The following is a 14,619-nucleotide window of genomic DNA, read 5'->3' on the forward strand; positions in this document are numbered from 1 at the left end:
ACTCTCATATACGAGATCATTTCTGTTCGTTTTAAGTTTTAATATTGCTCCTTACTTTCAGTTGAAACAGTTTTTTATTCAATTTCTAATTGTTTTTAAAATAATGCCAGAAAATCCGCCTTTTCGCTCCATGGAAAATCCCTGCAAGAAAATTCAAAGTTCCTTCTGCGTAAGATCTCCCATCCCCAGACAACTCCATTTCTACTGAAAATACCCTCCAAAAACTTCTCGCGGACAATTCCACCTGGAAAATTATTTTCAAGCCTACTTTCGTTTGAAAAAAGACTTGTTCTCTCATAATTTCTAATCGTTTTTCAAATCATGCCGGAAATCATCCCTCCATGGAAATTTTTTTTTTGAAATTATCCCCTCCCAATGTCTCAATCAAAAGTTTCTCCCACGTAAAATTCCCCCGTTGAGAATTTCTCCCGCAGAAATTCCCACCCCACAGAAAAGTACCCCAGACAATCTCAACTCCTTTGAAAATTTTCTTTGGTCAATTTTCCCGGAATTTCTCCACATGTAAAATTGAATTGGCAAAGAGAAAGTAAATAAAAAAAAAACTTATAAGAATAACGTATAAGAATTCTTGTAAAATCCCCCGTCCCCTTATATAGTGTCCCTTTGAAAGTTCTTCCCCAGAAGCTTCCCTCACCACGGAAAATTCTTCCCTTGGAAAATCCCCCTCCCCAGAAAATTCCCCCACATACAATTCACTCTCCCCCAAGAACGTCTGTTTACTTCCCAATAACAGATACTATATTGAAACAAAAGACAAATTTCATAACTTACAACCCTTTTCTCCAGGGACTTTCAGGGTCGTGTCATCCCCAGAGTCATGAGTGGCTATCTCAAAATTTCGATCGGATGACTTTGGGAAAAAGGAGTATGGGAGGGAAAGGGGGAATATAGTTGCCCTCCAATCGTTTTGGTCACGCAATGGGGAACTAGAACTGTAATTTCCGTTCGAACGAGCCCTCTTCCGGTCTTATATGACCATTGGTTCTATACGACCACCCTGGCAAAGAAAAAATACACACACTCAGACACAAAAAATAGAACGAATAAACACGCATTCGTGATCTTTCTTCTGGCAAAAATTACAAAATTTAACATTTTTGCAGATGGAAGTTAGGAAACCTTACAGTATGTTTCTCTGATATGCCGAATCTGATGGTGTGATTTTTATTAAGATGCATTGACTTTTTAGAGGGGCTCCCGCCCTTTCTAAAAAAACATACAAATTTTCCCAGGCTCGTAGCTTTTGATGTGTACATGAGACTTGATGGATCTAATATATCTGGAGTCGGCATAAAAAGCCAATTTATTTGATGTATCTATTGTTATAAAAATTCCGTTTTTTTTGTCTCGGTTGCTATTTAGCCGAGTTGATCCTTACTTAGTTTGTTACCACAAACTATTTGATTAATAACTAATCAGACTTGGAATCCACTCTCAGAAAGGGCATTGGTGGCAGGCATGGATATTAATTTTATGACAATTTCGTATAGGTGTTTCTTAGACCCATATTACAAGAGTTCCATGACTTGAGTGGATCAGTTTTTCTTGGAACTGACTCCCTACTGAAAATCTAGAGAGCCGTGACAGATACAGCTGCTGAAGAAGCTTCACTGGCATTGGCTACTGAAACTTCGTCTTGTGATCCCCACAAACCGGCTTGATTTTGTATTGGCTGAATCACAGGGATTGTCACGACATTTGCATCTACTGATACAGATTTCAGAAAGGCCCAATCCATGTCTCATGTCTCATGTCGACTATTTTACTCTCAAATTAAGAAGATCGTCGGGGTTAATATAAAGTTTCTAGAAACACGGATTGAGACATGTGGCAATTTAAACGTGTGTAATCTGAACAAGGCCTATAAGCTAGGAGGTATTTTATCTAGCCAAGTTTTTTGGCGGTTCTCAGCAATATTTGAAAGGCCAACCTTACTAAACATAGTTTCAGAACCGGCTGTGCCATTTTATGGATACAGCTATGCATGCTGTGTATCAGCAAATATGGGTCTGGATATTGAATAGATTGTTCTTCTTCTCTGCCATTTGCGAAACAATTTTCTATGCTGGATCTTTTCTGCTGAATGTTCACCGGTAGGTACCACAAAAAGTCGAACTAATAGCGTTTTCGATATCGATATTTATGTTTCGATATTCTATATCGATACTTGGTCGATATTTTGATATCGATATCCAGTATCGCCCAACACTACTCAATATATAGTTTTCGGCAAATTCTAAATTGATTGTCTGTTTCAATTTTTATTTTTGCCTTCCCATTTAGTCCCAAGCTCTCCTATAGTCTTTGCCATGTTCCTTGTGAAAATCCCTCACTTTTAAATTATGAACAAATTTTTCTTTTTTCTCTGTATCGTATCCTGCAACTTTATTGCTGTTCAACGCCAGTAAATTGTTTTAATATTACGCCATGTGGCTGCATCTTCCAGATTCGTGGCAATTTAAATCCATGGCCTCCATTTCTCACTTTCTTAATTCATTAATGCCTTCTATTTTTCTTAATTTTTCCTTATTCTCATATGATTTATCATTCGAAAAAATCGTTTACAAACCTTTATTCTTTTCTACCAAGCTTAAAGCGTTTTTGCCAATATTTCTGGCTGTGATTCTAGCTTTCCTGCCTAAGATACTAGACTGGGATTTTTAACATCAGTAGCAGTACTCTTACAAGAGAATACCCTAGTATCTTGGATCCACCCTGCCATTCTTTGCTTTACAATATAATCACTAAAGTTGACTGTTTTACCATCATGAGGGTACCTCGTTAACTTATAGGCTATTTTATGGGAAAATACCGCATTGGTTATAAGTAAATTGTTAAGCCTATAAAATTGCACCAGGTGATAAATGTTGCTATTTTTCTTTCCTACAATAAATTTACCTGAGGATCAAGGGCTCAAATGCATTTCTCTGCTTGGATTCAATTAGCTTTGCCAATCACCTTTTCAGTCTTATGCAACCTTTGTTGCTATAAATTGGGTTAGGTTAAATTAGGTTATAAATCTAGGAAATGGGTTAAAAACCTAACCTAACCTGTCACCATCAAACCTTGCATAAAACTGAAAAAGTTGACTGACAACGCTGACTAAATCCAAGGAGAAAAAAAAAAGTTATTTAGGATATTCATCGGTGAATGTCGACATTCACCAATTTTGGACATTTACGGTAACATTTATATATATATATATATATATAATGTATATATATATATATATATATATATATATATATATATATATATATATATATATATATATATATATATATATATATATATATATATATATATATATATATATATGACTTCCATGTTTTTTCTTCATATGGAAGTGGTAGTCATATAAACTTTGGAGGGGACTTATTAGCTCTAAACCAGAGATCGTTCTCGTGGCCAAGAAATTAAAACATTTTGTCGGATACGGGTACGACTGTTTGATGGTCTTGAATTTGGTCAAAACGGTTTGTTCCTGATCAGTAGTAGGCTATTTCGAGCGAGCTCTTTCGAATCGTTCGCTAGGTAAAAAATCCCCTATTTTCGCAAGAGCATACTCTAGAAACGACACGTGGACCTGAGGAATTCTTCAATTCTCAGGTTTTATTTTGATTGAATTTCTGCATATCGCTGTAAAATATATCTGCAAATGCTATACGAAATTTGTTTTTCAAGTTCTCGCTAAACTGTCATAGGCCTACCTAATAACCCAATCATCAGGGAGAAGGACTCTAAAGAGGTAAGATACCACTTTCAGTATATGTCTAAGGCCTTGCCCCCTCTTTATCGAGCAATTTTATCTAATTTTATCACTGCTATTACACTCTCAACTCCCCTCCAAACAAGACATATTATCTGGTATCTCCCGTCTCTCAAGTGTTGGGCCGATATGCATATTTATGCCTATAAATATTTAATCTGTATTTTTTGCCTATAGATGTTCAATATGATTGAATATTATACAATATTATAGATTTAGATATAATCGATATGCCTAAAGATATTTAATCTGTATATCTTTGTCGACACCTTCAAAGTTTATTTATGAGGGATTTTATAAGTGACGTAGACTCACGGATTCTATCCCCTAAAATTTTTCTTAGAAAGCCATGGAGATTCATCGGCCACTTGCTGCTCATGTGGTGAAAGCGCTTGCTCCACTTATTTCATGGGAGGGAAATATTTGGAAAGCACTTTCTGAATAGTTAGTATATCGCGGAAAAGTTATTGGCTAACAAGTGATAAATATTTTGTTCCTATTTCTGTGAAGTCTGTACAGTATCTTTGGATTTGTTTGCGTTTTGGTATGTATCGTTTGTTTTTCAGTTTGGTTTATATAGATCAAAAGACCTTGTTTTAAGAAACATAAATTTTTCAGGGCGGTGAAAAAAAAATAATAATTGGATTTTGTGTTGTTTGGAACCTTATAAACATCACTTTTGTAAACAAAGAACTTTTTTTCATCGCGTCAAGATACGAAAACAATCACTACGGAATCTTCACTTTTAGTCCAGGACTTTTAGCTCAAAAAAGTGTCGAACCCGGACAAAATTGCAATATAAACGAAAATGGTACCAAAATGATCAGAAAAAAATTCTGTACAACTTACTCAAAGTCCCCATAAATCCGGGTGGGGTGAGTACCCGAAAAACAGGGGAAAAGGGGGAAATACGGGGGGAAATGGGAAAAATGCCGAACATGCTCAAAAAATAGTTTAAAGTGAGTTTCCTGAGGTTTTCACATACGCTGATTACGAAATTGACATATAAAATTCAGTATAGAAAAAGAGTACTACGGAAAACGGGGGAACAGGGGAAAGAGGGGAGAAGAGAGAAGAATACAGGGTAGGGGTAGAAAGCGGTTTGAAAGATATTTTCTGGGGTATTCCTATCTGGTGATTACGAAATTGAGAACTAAAATGATATAAAAAAAATGATTAACATAAAACGGGGAAATGGGGGGAGGGAGGGGAGGGGAAAAAGGGAAATATCTTTTGACTGCTGCCCATACATCTGAAAATGACATGGCAGAAACTCTACGTTACGAACTGTGCAGTTATCCGCCCGCTTTGTTTGAGAATTCTGGCATAATGCGTCAGCCAGACAAACCTGCACTAGCGAAAGCAATATGGAAAGAAGCGAAAACGGACTCGATTCACCACCTGCCAGCGTCAGATCGTGTCACTGTAGTTGACGAAGGTTGGCTGCTTCAGCAAGTACCTTGGAAGATTGGTGATACTATGACATTGGTGATACTGTGACAGCTATGTTAGTTTCGTTACTCGACGCTGTACCTCCCCTACTGTTGTCTTCGATGGATACAGCGCTGGTCCAACCACGAAAGATGCTACCCACAACCGACGGTGTAAGGGAAGCCAGCATCAAGTGATCGATTTCAGTTTAGGGATGAAGCTCCAGAAAAAGAAGGAAGAGTTTTTGAGCAACTCTCAGAACAAACAGCGAATTACAAGCTACATCGGGGAAAAACTCAGAGCCAAAGGATTTGAAGTCGTCCATGCGAAGGACGATGCTGACTATCTAATCGTGAAGACTGCCGTAACGAAAGCAGAAAACTCTTAAACAATAGTTCTTGGCAACGACACTGACCTTCTGATTCTACTCTTGTATCACCTCCCGCCTAATGCAAAAACACTTTACTTCGAATCGTCAACGAACGTCAAAGAAGCGATAACACGGTTCTGGTGCCTCAACGAAGTTAAAAAAAAAGGGGGAAGTATCCAGGCTACTTCTGGTAGGGCAGGCACTCTTGGGATGTGACACGACCTCACGAGTTTTCGGACTTGGAAAGCAAGCTGTGCTACCTCTTTTGAAGAAGAGCGAAGTGTTCAGAAAAAAATGCGAAGTGTTTCTGGATGAATCATCGTCTAGAGATGAAATTGTGAAAGCGGATGAATATCTTCTCCTCAGCTTGCATAAAGCACGACCAAACGAAGATCTCACTAAGCTGCGACATCGAATTTTCTTGGAAAAAGTTTCTTCGTCAAATACTACGGCGTTTGTTAAGCCTGAAAGGCTTCCGCCAACCGAAGCTGCAGCTTCATTCCACTCCCAGCGAGTGCGCCTCCAGGTATCCCGCTGGAAAGGGGAACCAGCTGACCTCGACCCGGCTGACTGGGGTTGGGTCCTCAGAGACCATAAATACTCACCTGTGATGACCGATTTGTTGCCCGCACCTCAGACTCTTTTGAGTGTCGTGAGATGCAACTGTCAGACAGGCTGCGAGAACTTGCGATGCAGCTGCAAGAAAAATGGATTAGCGTGTACGTTCGCGTGCGGAGAATGTCAGGGTATCAACTGTTTAACAGGGACAACGAGATTGTCGAAGACGAGGAGCTCGACTAGTGACATCAATGCTGTGTTTTTCAAGTCAACTCTACTGCCTTAAAAAGTGCAGATTTTACCTATAGTTACTGAAGTTCTTTTTTTAGTTTTTTATTCAACGATATTGCCTTCGAAAGTACAAATTTTACCTATAATAGCGGAAGTTTTATACTGTGATCACTGCCAAGCGGTTGTTTTCTTTATGTTTAGTAATTCAAATGGTTGTAAGAAATGTCTGTGATTCAAGAAAGTAAAAGTTTGATACTTAAGCGAGTTATTTTGTCCATAGGCCTACTTATGAGCCATTAGCAGCTGGCTCAGGAGTCAGGCTTCCCTTCCCCTTTTCCGTCATTTCCTCCAGCTTTGTTTGTTTTTCATGGTTCTCGTTTTCTTTCCTTCATTTTAGGTGTCAGTTTCGTGATCAGCAGATAGAAAAACCCCGGAGAACACATTTCAAACTAATTTCTACCCCTGACTTCAATTGTCCCTTTTCTTCCCCTCTTTCCCCCGGGTCTCCCGGTATGGTGGGGCGCCGGGTCTTGCTTTCATTTTAGATGTCAGTTTCGGGCTCCGCAGATAGAAAGACCCCAGAAAACATATTTCAAAGTGCTTTCTACCCCTACCCTGTATTTTTAATTTTTTCCCCTCTTCCCCCTGTTCCCCCCATTTTCCGTAGTACTTTTTTTCTATACTGTGTTTTAGATGTCAGTTTCGTTATCAGCGTATGGGAAAGCCCCAGAAAACTCACTTTGAACTATTTTCTGGGCATGTTCGGCATTTTTCCAATTTCCCCCGCATTTCCCCCTTTTCCCCTGTTTTTCGGGTACTCGCCCCACTCGGATTTATGGGGACTTTTAATATGTTGTACAGAATTTTTTTCTAATCATTTTGGTACCATTTTCGTTTATATTGCAATTTTGTCTGGGTCAAACCCTAAAAGTCCTGGACTATTTCAATTATTCCTGTAAGTGATAATTGGTGACAAAGAATATTGAAAAAAACAACAACAAAATACTATTAATTATTTAAAGAATCAAACTCAGCAAGGTATTATTTTTTGAGGGTTCGGGGTGGGGGCAGTGGCATGAAATTCTGCATTTGGTGAAAATCATTTGGCTCTCGATTAGCCACCAAACCCGGATTTTACTTTTTTTGACGCAAACTGGCGAGATTTTGGAATGTTTATATTCTTCTGAATACTAGCTTTTTCCCCTAACCGTAAAATGTCCAAAGCCTACTACGTCATTTGTGCTTTACTGAAAGCAAAATATATTATGAACAGTTTTTTTTTCATATTTATAAAATTGGAAATTAAAAAAAAAGCAGTTGGACAAAATCTTAAATTGATGAGAATTCCAGGAATTAGTAGCATTATCTATCAAATAATCAGTCTATTTTCATTAGTTCTTTCCAGTTGTTTTGATTATTATGTGATTTATTTCATACATAAGGTTTTCAAAAAGACACAAATGAAGCATTTGGCTTTAGAACTTTTAAGGTCAGGGGGAGGGGGAGGTAGTTAACAAACTCCTGTTTGTTGCAGTTTTGTTTGTTTTAAGTTTGACTTAAAACTTAAAGTATTCAATTTAATTTTTACTCACTTTAGGATGTATTTATTCATCTATATCTGTATCTGTTATCTTTATCTTTGACATTTTTATTCAATTTAAATTCTATTCGTTTTGGGTCTCATTTTATTTTATATAGTAATTTTTGGTCGTTTTAAGTTTGTATCAAACAGTTCGTGGTAACGAACTGTAAGTAAGGAGCGACGCGGCTCAATGGTAACCGAAACTCTAAAAAACGGAATTTTGATACCAATAGATACATCAAAGGAATCAGATTTTAGTTCTGATTTCAAATATATAAGTTTCATCAAGTTTAATCTTACCCATCAAAAGTTACGCGCCTGAGAATATTTGGCTGATTTTCGAAAAAAGAGGGAAAGACCCCCTAAAAAGCAAAGAACCTTAATGAAAATCACACCATCATATTCAGCGTATCAGAGAACCCCACTGTAGAGGTTTCAAGCTCCTATCTACAAAAATGTGGAATTTTCCATTTTTTGCCAGAAGAAAGATCACGGATGCGTGTTTATTTTTTTTGTCCTAGAATATCGTAGGAGGGCTCATTGGAACGGAAATTAAAAGTTCTAGTGCCCTTTTTAAGTGACCGAAAAAATGGAGGGCAACTAGGCCCCCTCCCACGCTCATTTTTTTCCAAAGTCACCCAATCAAAATTTTGAGACAGCCATTTTGCTCACCATAGTCGAAAATTTAATAAATATGTCTTTCAGGATGACTTAATCCCCCACAGTTCCCAAGGGGAAGGGCTGCAAGTTATGAACTTTGCCCATTGTTTACATATTGTATTGGTTATTGGGAAGTATACAGACATTTTCAGGAAGGATTTTTTTCTGGTGGGGGGGATGGCGGAGGGGGTTAGTCGGGAGAATCTTTCCGTGGAGGATGCTTCTTCGGGGTAAGGGACATTTCTATGAAGGGGGCGCCGGATTTCCAAGCATTATTTAAAAAACGATCAGAAATTAAATTTAAAAAAAACAAGTTTTTTCAGCTGAAAGTAAGAAGCAACATTAGAAATTAAAACAAATAGAAATTATTACGTATATCAGGGGGTTCTCCCCCAAGTCAATACCTCGCTCTTTACGCTACAGTTTTTTTTAGTGCTTTCAAAAGAGCTATCTATTCTAATTAAACGACCTTTGTGATTCAGGGGTTTGTGAATTATTTTTTTTTTAACTTTTAACGTAAAGAGCGTGGTATTGACAAAGGGGAGAACCCCCTCATATACGTAATAACGTAACGTAATAAAAAAAAACAATAAAAAAAAAGCGATACGGCTCAATAGTAATCGAAACTTTTAAAACTGAATTTTGATGTCAATAAATGTATCAAAAGAATGGGCTTATAATGCTGATTCTAAATATATAAATTTTATTAAGTTTAGTACTACTCATCAAAGGCTACGAGCCTGAAAAGATTTACCTGATTTTTTAAAGAGGGGGGAAACATCCCCTACAAGCGAAAGAATTTTAATGAAAATCACGCCGTCAGATTCAGTGTATCAGAAAACCCTATTACATAGGTTTCAAGCTCATATCTGCAAAAATCTGCAACTTTTTATTTTTTGCCAGAAGAAAAATATACGAATATAGAAGTTCGTTACGTAAGTTAATTTGTAAATTACATCAGAACCAAATTTAGAGACAGCCATTTAGCAAAAGAAAATTAAAATTTTTATGCACATTTTATTTACTTATTCAATGACCGTGAGCCTAAATAAAAGCTGTATTAGCTAAAAAACGATCAGAAATTAAATAAAAAAAAATAAGTTTTTTAAACTTAAAGTAAGGAGCGACATTAAAACTTAAAACGAACAGAAATTATTCCGTATATGAAAGGGGCTGTCCCCTCCTCAACGCCTCGCTCTTTACGCTAAAGTTTGACTCTGTCTCACAACTTTATTTTTTAAGACAATAAAATATATATATATATATATATATATATATATATATATATATATATATATATATATATATATATATATATATATATATATATATATATATATTATATATATATATATATATATTTATATATATATGTATATATATATATATTATATATATATATATATATATATATATATATATATATATATATATATATATATATATATATATATATATATACATATATATATATATATATATATATATATTATATATATATATATATATATATATATATATATATATTATATATATATATATATATATATATATATATATATATATATATATATATATATATATATATATGTATGTATATATTTATATATACATAGTTGTGCTTAGCAAAGCACAGCTAACATTGTAGCCCTTAAGTGATCTGAGGATACGTATACCCCGCTTTTATTTCTGGAAGTTTCTGTTCTTCTTGAGCATATCATCACCACTTATTCATAATAACTGTGTTTCGGAAGCAAAATTTGGTTTTGTCCTGATTTTTATCTTTTATTTATCCTATACTGCCGTTTTCAGCGTATTTTGAGAAATTGGCTAGGGTGTAACCATGGTGGTGCTATGTAAAGTTTATAACCGAGGCCCGAATGAGTAGTAAATTTTTGCGTGGAGCCAAAAAGAATGGTTTTTACTTGAACTTTGGTCACAGTTTAAATTGTGTGAGCTGAGGTGAGGCCTTAAAGTCTATGTTAGAAAATACTAGCTGTAATTATTCTGCCAAGCTTTTGTTGTTTTTTTTCTAGCTGATTTATTGATTTTGAGTGGAGAGCTGTGTTCAATCAGGCAAAGAAGCAGGTAAACGTTTAAATCGAAGCCAGACTAAAATCTGTAAGTGCCTAAGATCTGCAACGGCTCCTCAATAACATCGCCAAAATGTGCTTTTATAGTACTAAATTGAAATATTTAAAGGTGAAAGAAAGGAACACTGTCTTTCGTGTCCATAATTGCTGCTATTTACTGTATCAAGCCATTCTGTTTTTGATTTTCGGTTAAGTTTGTTATTTTATTTTTGCCTTTGAGACTTAAATAGAAGAATAGTATCACATGTGCCTCCTGAACTTTAGTTTTCTTATTGCTGAAGAATTTTGGCTCACGCTTTACTTCTTTCTTCTTTGTGAAATTAGAAAGATCGTGCACGGTAGTATAATCAGCTTTTGAATTAAGAGAACATAATTTTTTTAGCTACTGGTATTGCTGATGGTTCATGGTAGCACCAAGCTGCTTAAGTTTGGCTCAGCTACGGACGCTCTTCCTCAATGACAATCCGTTCAAATCTTCGTACTAGCTACTGATAGCTTTACTGCTAGACGTATACCTCATGTAGATCCAATCTCTTTTGAAGTATTTCTTATGATCTCTCCCCATCCCATTAGGGAGGTGGGGTGCATGCTTTTCGATGGATGACCAACATGCACGAATTTTGGCACCCACGTCTCAGAGCGATACTTGATCACTCTCATGTTATTTGGATATGCTTCAGCCCGCTCGTAAATGCAATAAAGCATAGTTTTTGGTCTTCATCTTCTTTAGTTTTTTTTTTCTGGCTCCCACTCACGTAAAACACTGATCAGTCTATCCTACACCATACGAATAACATGCCCCGAGTGTCACATTTTCGTTGGCGCACGGCATCGACTGGTATTAGATAATGGTTTATATGGCGAACTGTCCAGTTTTGTACTTGGTCTCTTCAGTTGATGTTCAGTATCCTTCGAAGGCAGCTGATCTTTAAATCAAGGATTTCTTTCTTCTGCTGATGATTTAGATTCCAGCATTTTTCCAACTGGAGGTAGAAAAGGACGTTGCTGTTTCATAGCCTTATTCTTAGTTTCAAATAGTGTTTTCTGGATTGCTAAAGTGGCTTTACTAGATTAAATGTCCTTCTGGCTTCTCCAATTTGAGACTCCACGTCCTTCTGGCTGGATTCCGTTCGTTGCACTGTACCACAAGCTATTTAAACTCCACTACTTTCTCTACTGCTTTCTCCTCGTATTCCTTTTAGTCCATTTCGTTTTGCACAGAGGGTTCAGAACAAACTATTCTTTGATTTAATGAATTCAACAATTCGCTATATTTACCCCGCGGTAGTAAGTCATTTGTTGTCATATTTTCTGTTATCTCTGAGTCGATCTTCATTCTCAAAAGGCTCGCTCTATCTCAGATTACATAAAGCAAACGCTACAGTTTTCCCTGTCTCCATCGAGGTGATGTTTTGGGCAAAATCTAGATCTTCTAGTTGGTTGGCCACAGAGTCGCTTGCCAAAGCCCGTTTAATCCAGGAGCACCTTATCAATTAGAAGGACAAAAAGCAGGGAGGAAAGTACATACCATGTTTGACTCTGGATATTATATGGAAATAACTTGTAATTCTTCTGAGTGTTTTCGGACAGACCAGTGATCAAGGATATAAGTTTATCTGGAATACCGTGGTAATGGAGGATTTTTCTTAGCCACTCTCGTGGATTGAGTCGAAGGCTTTTTCGAAATCCACGAAGACAAGGTACATCTTTTGCCTCCGCTCATTGTATTCGTTGATCAACATATGAAGGACCTTAAAGTCGGAGCAGGTATCGCCTTGCTGTTGCTTATCCAAGGCTTTCTTGATGTTAAGTAGGGATGTCAAGGAAAACAATTCTTGTACAGAGCAGTGATAGAAGATGTAAGTTTTTCTGGAATTCCATGACAATGGAGGGTTTTTTGACATTGACTCATGGTGAATTGAGTAGAAGGCTTTTTCAAAATCCACAAAGACTAGGTACATCTATTGCTTCCGCTCATTGTATTCATTGGCTAACATGTGTAGGGCGTTAGGGTTGGAGCAGGAGTAATATGGACGGAAGCCAAGTTTCTCAGAAAAAATAGTTTTCCCGGAATGGGAAGGAGGTTGATGCCCTCCAGTTATTGTACTTCGATACATACCCTTTATTAAAGAGCTTGGCGACTGTGCTGTTTCTCTATTAGTCGGCAACGTTCTCTGATTTTGCGATACACGCAAAGAAGGCAATCCAGAGAATTATGCAGGTATATACTGAGGTCTTGTTCATTTCTACTGATATCCTATCGTTTCCTGAAATAAAGGTATCACCCTAACTTTATTGATGGATTAAGAGAACTTTCTTAACGAAGCAAAAGAAAAAGCAATTTACTTTAGAAAAGTTGTTTCTTAACGAAATATGATAAGGAGGTTGTTGCCCTCCAGTTATCGTACTTCGATACGTACCCTTTATTAAAGAGCTTGGCGACTGTGCTGTTTCTCTATTATTCGGCAACGTTCTCTGATTTTGCGATACACGCAAAGAAGGCAATCTAGAGAATTATGCAGGTATATACCGAAGTCTTGTTCATTTCTGCTGATATCCTATCGTTTCCTGACGCTATGCCGTTATTTAATTGGTGGGATGGTTTGAAGGTTCAGGCCAGGAATCAGAAGCTTCTGGTGAATTTTGGCATTATAGATCTTTCCAATGTCATAGGCAGGTTTTTTTTACGTCTGAGATTCGTATGGCTTTTCATCCAAGAGACATTTCCCTTGCCATAATGCATGGTCTAAGGAACGTCGGCTTCACTTTAGGCTCTTACATCCTTCGGACATGACTTCTAATTTTGTCGATCAGAGCCTGGTCTCTGTTTGTGCTCTTAGCATGGGAAATTTTTACGTAAGGATATAATTTTTTAGGGTTATCAAGGTACATCAGGAGAGGTAATTTTGGTAAAATTGGTATTAACGCAAACTAAATAAAGGTATGACCCTAACTTTATTGATGGATTAAGAGAACTTTCTTAACGAAGCAAAAGAAAAAGCAATTTACTTTAGAAAAGTTGTTTCTTAACCAAATATGATAAATAGAAAGAACTCGTCCAATTCAAACTAACAATATACTGAACGCTAAATGTCAAAGTTTGGACTGAACTTTCTTGAACAATACAGAAAAAAAAAACATTTGTTGTCTTGTTATTAGGCCATTATGATTCAATATGCCTGTTTTATGATAAGGCGACCAATCAAGTTTTACTAATGCATGCAAATCAAGGGATTCAAATATGATTAACCGGTCCAAATAAGATCAGGTACTAGCTGTATTTGAATAAAAAAAAAATGTAACTTTTTTTTTACAAAAATTTAAATTACCCGGTGGTTCTTTCAAAAATTAATAAAAATATTTGATTTCAATCCTTTGAAAAGCCTTTGTTCTTACAATTAAGGATTCCCGATTTCGATGCGGCGTTACATCATTAATTGTAATGTTAAATTAGTCAAGTCCTCTTCGAGAAGCCTTAAAAATAAATCAATCGAAAAATTAATTTCAAAATAGACTTAGGAATCGTACGAAAAAGTGTGTTGCAAATCATCAGAGGAATTACTTCTGAATACGTCAAGGATCAATTCTAAGTTGTAAGTTTTATTAAAAAGTTGGGTATTCAAAGTAGTGGAAAAGAGAATAGGAAATTCACTTTTTTAGACCTTTGAATTCATATTTCTTGAGGAAAGTCTTGGAACTGATGCCGTTACAAATTCCCAGTGTAATCTCATTGAACGGAATTATCGTGTCAAAATGCTTATTTAGTTAGGGATTAGTGAAGTTTTGGTTTCCTTAGAAGAGGGAAAGCAATCGAGAGAAAAAGTGTTCCCTTATTGTCTAGAAACTTTTGGAATACTCCAAGTTGTGTCTTTTGTATTGTTATTCTGTTCATAAAACTATGAAA

The 14,619-nt window shown here is 36.3% G+C and overlaps 1 protein-coding gene across 2 annotated transcripts in view; it reads left to right on the plus strand.

The window, feature by feature from the left end:
- The window catches only part of Tmtc3 (Transmembrane O-mannosyltransferase targeting cadherins 3), a 586,368-nt gene that overhangs the window by 180,480 nt on the left and 391,269 nt on the right, over window positions 1-14,619 (plus strand). Inside the window, exon 1 of one of the 2 annotated variants that reach the window (XM_089099384.1) lies at window positions 4,285-4,334. The exons of the other annotated variant lie outside the window; for it this stretch is intronic. The gene's annotated coding sequence lies outside the window, so the exon portion shown is untranslated. Of the gene's footprint in view, window positions 1-4,284; window positions 4,335-14,619 lie in introns of those variants that run through there. 2 annotated transcript variants of the gene reach the window in all.

Source organism: Artemia sp. Qi Xiang Cuo, chromosome 13, assembly GCF_049724085.1.
Source record: "Artemia sp. Qi Xiang Cuo chromosome 13, ASM4972408v1, whole genome shotgun sequence".
NCBI classification, from domain to species: domain Eukaryota; kingdom Metazoa; phylum Arthropoda; class Branchiopoda; order Anostraca; family Artemiidae; genus Artemia; species Artemia sp. Qi Xiang Cuo.